Raw genomic sequence first — 7,951 nt, 5'->3', positions numbered from 1 at the left:
TCGAAACTCTGGATTCTGATAGAGGGCACTGAGACTTACACCTGAGCGCAAAAATGGAGGTTCTAGACCCTTCCAGAGCCGAGATATCGAAACTCAAAATTTCGACCGGAAAAAAAAACGACAGTGTTACCCCTTACGTTTTTTTTTTTTTGGGCGAAAAATTAAGTATCCCCAATCTTCTCGAAACTCTGGATTCTGATAAAGGGCTCTGAGACTTACACCTGAGCGCAAAAATGGAGGCTCTAGACCCTTCCAGAGCTGAGATATCGAAACTCAAAATTTCGACCCGAAAAAAAAAGACAGTGTTACCCCTTACGTTTTTTTTTTTGGGCGAAAAATTTAGTATACCCAATCTTCTCGAAACTCTGGATTCTGATAGAGGGCACTGAGACTTACACCGGAGTGCAAAAATGGAGGCTCTAGACCCTTCCAGAGCTGAGATATCGAAACTCAAAATTTCGACCCGAAAAAAAAACGACAGTGTTACCCCTTACGTTTTTTTTTGGGTGGCGAAAAATTTTGTATCCCCAATCTTCTCGAAACTCTGGATTCTGATAGAGGGCACTGAGACTTACACCTGAGTGCAAAAATGGAGGCTCTAGACCCTTCCAGAGCTGAGATATCGAAACTCAAAATTTCGACCCAAAAAAAAAACGACAGTGTTACCCCTTACGTTTTTTTTGGGGGGGCGAAAATTTTTTTATCCCCAATCTTCTCGAAACTCTGGATTCTGATAGAGGGCACTGAGACTTACACCTGAGTGCAAAAATGGAGGCTCTAGACCCTTCCAGAGCTGAGATATCGAAACTCAAAATTTCGACCCGAAAAAAAAAACGACAGTGTTACCCCTTACGTTTTTTTTGGGGGGGCGAAAAATTTTGTATCCCCAATCTTCTCGAAACTCTGGATTCTGATAGAGGGCACTGAGACTTACACCTGAGTGCAAAAATGGAGGCTCTAGACTCTTCCAGAGCTGAGATATCGAAACTCAAAATTTCGACCCGAAAAAAAAACGACAGTGTTACCCCTTACGTTTTTTTTTGGAGGCGAAAATTTTTGTATCCCCAATCTTCTCGAAACTCTGGATTCTGATAGAGGGCACTGAGACTTACACCTGAGTGCAAAAATGGAGGCTCTAGAGTAGACTCTTCCAGAGCTGAGATATCGAAACTCAAAATTTCGACCCGAAAAAAAAACGACAGTGTTACCCCTTACGTTTTTTTTTTGGAGGCGAAAATTTTTGTATCCCCAATCTTCTCGAAACTCTGGATTCTGATAGAGGGCACTGAGACTTACACCTGAGTGCAAAAATGGAGGCTCTAGACCCTTCCAGAGCTGAGATATCGAAACTCAAAAATTCGACCCGAAAAAAAAACGACAGTGTTACCCCTTACGTTTTTTTTTTTGGGCGAAAAATTTAGTATCCCCAATCTACTCGAAACTCTGGATTCTGATAGAGGGCACTGAGACTTACACCTGAGTGCAAAAATGGAGGCTCTAGACCCTTCCAGAGCTGAGATATCGAAACTCAAAATTTCGACCCGAAAAAAAAACGACAGTGTTACCCCTTACGTTTTTTTTTGGGGGGCGAAAAATTTTGTATCCCCAATCTTCTCGAAACTCTGGATCTGATAGAGGGCACTGAGACTTACACCTGAGTGCAAAAATGGAGGCTCTAGACTCTTCCAGAGCTGAGATATCGAAACTCAAAATTTCGACCCGAAAAAAAAAACGACAGTGTTACCCCTTACGTTTTTTTTTGGAGGCGAAAATGTTTGTATCCCCAATCTTCTCGAAACTCTGGATTCTGATAGAGGGCACTGAGACTTACACCTGAGTGCAAAAATGGAGGCTCTAGACCCTTCCAGAGCTGAGATATCGAAACTCAAAATTTCGACCCGAAAAAAAATGACAGTGTTACCCCTTACGCTTTTTTTTTTTGGGCGAAAAATTAAGTATCCCCAATCTTCTCGAAACTCTGGATTCTGATAGAGGGCACTGAGACTTACACCTGAGCGCAAAAATGGACGCTCTAGACCTCCAGAGCTGAGATATCGAAACTCAAAATTTCGACCCCCCAAAAAAAACGACAGTGGTACCCCTTTCGTTTTTTTTTTTTCGGGCGAAAAATTAAGTTTCTCCAATCTTCTCAAAACTCTGGATTCTGATAGAGGGCCATGAGACTTAAACCTGAGTGCAAAAATGGAGGCTCTAGACCCTTCCAGAGCTGAGATATCGAAACTCAAAAATTCGACCCCAAAAAAAAAACACAGTGGTATCCCTTTCGGTTTTTTTTTCGGGCAAAAAATTAAGTTTCTCCAATCTTCTCAAAACTCTGGATTCTGATAGAGGGCCATGAGACTTAGACCTGAGTGCAAAAATGGAGGCTCTAGACCCTTCCAGAGCTGAGATATCGAAACTCAAAAATTCGACCCAAAAAAAAAAACGGCAGTGATACCCCTTTCGTGTTTTTTTTTTTCGGGTGAGAAATTAAGTTTCTCCAATCTTCTCAAAACTCTTGATTCTGATAGAGGGCCATGAGACTTAAACCTGAGTGCAAAAATGGAGGCTCTAGACCCTTCCAGAGCTGAGATATCGAAACTCAAAAATTTGACCCCAAAAAAAACGACAGTGGTACCCCTTTCGTTTTTTTTTTTCAGGCGAAAAATTAAGTTTCTCCAATCTTCTCAAAACTCTGGATTCTGATAGAGGGCCATGAGACTTAAACCTGGGTGCAAAAATGGAGGCTCTAAACTCTTCCAGAGCTGAGATATCGAAACTCAAAAATTCGACCCGAAAAAAAAACGACAGTGGTACCCCTTTCGTTTTTTTTTTTTCGTGTGAAAAATTAAGTTTCTCCAATCTTCTCAAAACTCTGGATTCTGATAGAGGGCCATGAGACTTAAACCTGAGTGCAAAAATGGAGGCTCTAGACCCTTCCAGAGCTGAGATATCGAAACTCAAAAATTCGACTCGAAAAAAAAAAAAAAGACAGTGGTACCCCTTTCGTTTTTTTTTTTTTTTTTTGGACGAAAAATTAAGTTTCTCCAATCTTCTCAAAACTCTGGATTCTGATAGAGGGCCATGAGACTTAAACCTGAGTGCAAAAATGGAGGCTCTAAACTCTTCCAGAGCTGAGATATCGAAACTCAAAAATTCGACCCGAAAAAAAAAAAAACGACAGTGGTAACCCTTTCGTTTTTTTTTTTTCGGGCGAAAAATTAAGTTTCTCCAATCTTCTCAAAACTCTGGATTCTGATAGAGGGCCATGAGACTTAAACCTGAGTGCAAAAATGGAGGCTCTAGACCCTTCCAGAGCTGAGATATCGAAACTCAAAAATTCGACCCAAAAAAACAAAACACAGTGGTACCCCTTTCATTTTTTTTTTTTCGGGCGAAAAATTAAGTTTCTCGAATCTTCTCAAAACTCTGAATTCTGATAGAGGGCCATGAGACTTAAGCCTGAGTGCAAAAATGGAGGCTCTAGACCCTTCCAGAGCTGAGATATCGAAACTCAAAAATTCGACTCGAAAAAAAAAAAGACAGTGGTACCCCTTTCGTGTTTTTTTTTTTTTTTCGGGTGAGAAATTAAGTTTCTCCAATCTTCTCAAAACTCTGGAATCTGATAGAGGGCCATGACACTTAAACCTGAGTGCAAAAATGGAGGCTCTAGACCCTTCCAGAGCTGAGATATCGAAACTCAAAAATTCGACCCCCCCCCCCCCAAAAAAAACGACAGTGGTACCCCTTTCTTTTTTCTTCTTCTTTTTGGACGAAAAATTAAGTTTCTCCAATCTTCTCAAAACTCTGGATTCTGATAGAGGGCCATGAGACTTAAACCTGAGTGCAAAAATGGAGGCTCTAAACTCTTCCAGAGCTGAGATATCGAAACTCAAAAATTCGACCCGAAAAAAAAAACGACAGTGGTAACCCTTTCGTTTTTTTTTTCGGGAGAAAAATTAAGTTTCTCCAATCTTCTCAAAACTCTTGATTCTGATAGAGGGCCATGAGACTTAAACCTGAGTGCAAAAATGGAGGCTCTAGACCCTTCCAGAGCTGAGATATCGAAACTCAAAAATTCGACCCGAAAAAAAACAACAACAGTGGTACCCCTTTCGGTTTTTTTTGGGGGGGGGGGGGGGGGGTTGAAAAACTAAGTTTCTCCAATCTTCTTAAAACTCTGAATTCTAATAGAGGGCCATGAGACTTAAACCTGAGTGCAAAAATGGAGACTCTAGACCCTTCCAGAGCTGATATATCGAAACTCAAAAATTCGACCCCCCAAAAAAAACGACAGTGGTACCCCTTTCGTTTTTTTTTTTTCGGGTGAAAAATTAAGTTTCTCCAATCTTCTCAAAACTCTTGATTCTGATAGAGGGCCATTAGACTTAAACCTGAGTGCAAAAATGGAGGCTCTAGACCCTTCCAGAGCTGAGATATCGAAACTCAAAAATTTGACCCCAAAAAAAACGACAGTGGTACCCCTTTCGTTTTTTTTTTTTCGGGCGAAAAATTAAGTTTCTCCAATCTTCTCAAAACTCTGAATTCTGATAGAGGGCCATGAGACTTAAGCCTGAGTGCAAAAATGGAGGCTCTAGACCCTTCCAGAGCTGAGATATCGAAACTCAAAAATTCGACCCGAAAAAAAAAAACGACAGTGGTACCCCTTTCGTTTTTTGTTTTTTTTTCGGGCGAAAAATTAAGTTTCTCCAATCTTCTCAAAAGTCTGAATTTTGATACAGGGCCATGAGACTTAAGCCTGAGTGCAAAAATGGAGGCTCTAGACCCTTCCAGAGCTGAGATATCGAAACTCAAAAATTCGACCCGAAAAAAAAAAAACGACAGTTGTACCCCTTTCGTTTTTTGGGGGGGAGGGGCGAAAAATTAAGTTTCTCCAATCTTCTCAAAACTCTGAATTCTGATAGAGGGCCATGAGACTTAAGCCTGAGTGCAAAAATGGAGGCTCTAGACCCTTCCAGAGCTGAGATTTCGAAACTCAAAAATTCGACCCGAAAAAAAAAAAACGACAGTGGTACCCCTTTCGTTTTTTTGGGGGGGAGGGGCGAAAAATTAAGTTTCTCCAATCTTCTCAAAACTCTGGATTCTGATAGAGGGCCATGAGACTTAAACCTGAGTGCAAAAATTGAGGCTCTAAACTCTTCCAGAGCTGAGATATCGAAACTCAAAAATTCGACCCGAAAAAAAAAAAACGACAGTGGTACCCCTTTCGGGGGTTTTTTTCGGGCGAAAAATTAAGTTTCTCCAATCTTCTCAAAAATCTGAATTCTGATAGAGGGCCATGAGACTTAAGCCTGAGTGCAAAAATGGAGGCTCTAGACCCTTCCAGAGCTGACATATCGAAACTCAAAAATTCGACTCGAAAAAAAAAAAACGACAGTGGTACCCCTTTCGTGTTTTTTTTTTTTTTCGGGTGAGAAATTAAGTTTCTCCAATCTTCTCAAAACTCTGGAATCTGATAGAGGGCCATGAGACTTAAACCTGAGTGCAAAAATGGAGGCTCTAGACCCTTCCAGAGCTGAGATATTGAAACTCAAAAATTCGACCCCCCCCCCCCCCAAAAAAACGACAGTGGTACCCCTTTCGTGTTTTTTTTTTCGGGTGAGAAATTAAGTTTCTCCAATCTTCTCAAAACTCTGGAATCTGATAGAGGGCCATGACACTTAAACCTGAGTGCAAAAATTGAGGCTCTAGACCCTTCCAGAGCTGAGATATCGAAGCTCAAAAATTCGACCCCCCCAAAAAAACGACATTGGTACCCCTTTCGTTTTTTTTTTTTTTGGACGAAAAATTAAGTTTCTCCAATCTTCTCAAAACTCTGGATTCTGATAGAGGGCCATGAGACTTAAACCTGAGTGCAAAAATGGAGGCTCTAAACTCTTCCAGAGCTGAGATATCGAAACTCAAAAATTCGACCCGAAAAAAAAAAAAACGACAGTTGTACACCTTTCGTTTTTTTTTTTCGGGCGAAAAATTAAGTTTCTCCAATCTTCTCAAAACTCTGAATTCTGATAGAGGGCCATGAGACTTAAGCCTGAGTGCAAAAATGGAGGCTCTAGACCCTTCCAGATCTGAGATATCGAAACTCAAAAATTCGACTCGAAAAAAAAAAAAAACGACAGTGGTACCCCTTTCGTGTTTTTTTTTTCGGGTGAGAAATTAAGTTTCTCCAATCTTCTTAAAACTCTGGAATCTGATAGAGGGCCATGAGACTTAAACCTGAGTGCAAAAAAGGAGGCTCTAGACCCTTCCAGAGCTGAGATATCGAAACTCAAAAATTCGACCCCCCCAAAAAAACGACAGTGGTACCCCTTTCGCTTTTTTTTTTCAGGTGAAAAATTAAGTTTCTCCAATCTTCTCAAAACTCTGGATTCTGATAGAGGGCCATGAGACTTAAACCTGAGTGCAAAAATGGAGGCTCTAGACCCTTCCAGAGCTGAGATATCGAAACTCAAAAATTCGACTCGAAATAAAAAAAAAAGACAGTGGTACCCCTTTCGTGTTTTTTTTTTCGGGTGAGAAATTAAGTTTCTCCAATCTTCTCAAAACTCTGGAATCTGATAGAGGGCCATGACACTTAAACCTGAGTGCAAAAATGGAGGCTCTAGACCCTTCCAGAGCTGAGATATCGAAACTCAAAAATTCGACCCCCCCCCAAAAAAAAACGACAGTGGTACCCCTTTCTTTTTTTTTCTTCTTTTTGGACGAAAAATTAAGTTTCTCCAATCTTCTCAAAACTCTGGATTCTGATAGAGGGCCATGAGACTTAAACCTGAGTGCAAAAATGGAGGCTCTAAACTCTTCCAGAGCTGAGATATCGAAACTCAAAAATTCGACCCGAAAAAAAAAACGACAGTGGTAACCCTTTCGGTTTTTTTTTTCGGGCGAAAAATTAAGTTTCTCCAATCTTCTCAAAACTCTGGATTCTGATAGAGGGCCATGAGACTTAAACCTGAGTGCAAAAATGGAGGCTCTAGACCCTTCCAGAGCTGAGATATCGAAACTCAAAAATTCGACCCCCCCAAAAAAAACACAGTGGTACCCCTTTCGTTTTTTTTTTCGGGCGAAAAATTAAGTTTCTCCAATCTTCTCAAAAATCTGAATTCTGATAGAGGGCCATGAGACTTAAGCCTGAGTGCAAAAATGGAGGCTCTAGACCCTTCCAGAGCTGACATATCGAAACTCAAAAATTCGACTCGAAAAAAAAAAAAAACGACAGTGGTACCCCTTTCGTGTTTTTTTTTTTTTCGGGTGAGAAATTAAGTTTCTCCAATCTTCTCAAAACTCTGGAATCTGATAGAGGGCCATGAGACTTAAACCTGAGTGCAAAAATGGAGGCTCTAGACCTTTCCAGAGCTGAGATATTGAAACTCAAAAATTCGACCCCCCCCCAAAAAAACGACAGTGGTACCCCTTTCTTGTTTTTTTTTTCGGGTGAGAAATTAAGTTTCTCCAATCTTCTCAAAACTCTGGAATCTGATAGAGGGCCATGACACTTAAACCTGAGTGCAAAAATTGAGGCTCTAGACCCTTCCAGAGCTGAGATATCGAAGCTCAAAAATTCGACCCCCCCAAAAAAACGACAGTGGTACCCCTTTCGTTTTTTTTTTTTTTTGGACGAAAAATTAAGTTTCTCCAATCTTCTGAAAACTCTGGATTCTGATAGAGGGCCATGAGACTTAAACCTGAGTGCAAAAATTGAGGCTCTAGACCCTTCCAGAGCTGAGATATCGAAACTCAAAAATTCGACTCGAAAAAGAAAAAAACGACAGTGGTACCCCTTTCGTGTTTTTTTTTTTCGGGTGAGAAATTAAGTTTCTCCAATCTTCTCAAAACTCTGGAATCTGATAGAGGGCCATGAGACTTAAACCTGAGTGCAAAAATGGAGGCTCTAGACCCTTCCAGAGCTGAGATATCAAAACTCAAAAATTCG

This window comes from Pimephales promelas, chromosome 3, assembly GCF_988280905.1.
Source record: "Pimephales promelas chromosome 3, fPimPro1.hap1.1, whole genome shotgun sequence".
Classification (NCBI taxonomy): Eukaryota; Metazoa; Chordata; class Actinopteri; order Cypriniformes; family Leuciscidae; genus Pimephales; species Pimephales promelas.
This window is presented reverse-complemented; position numbering follows the sequence as displayed.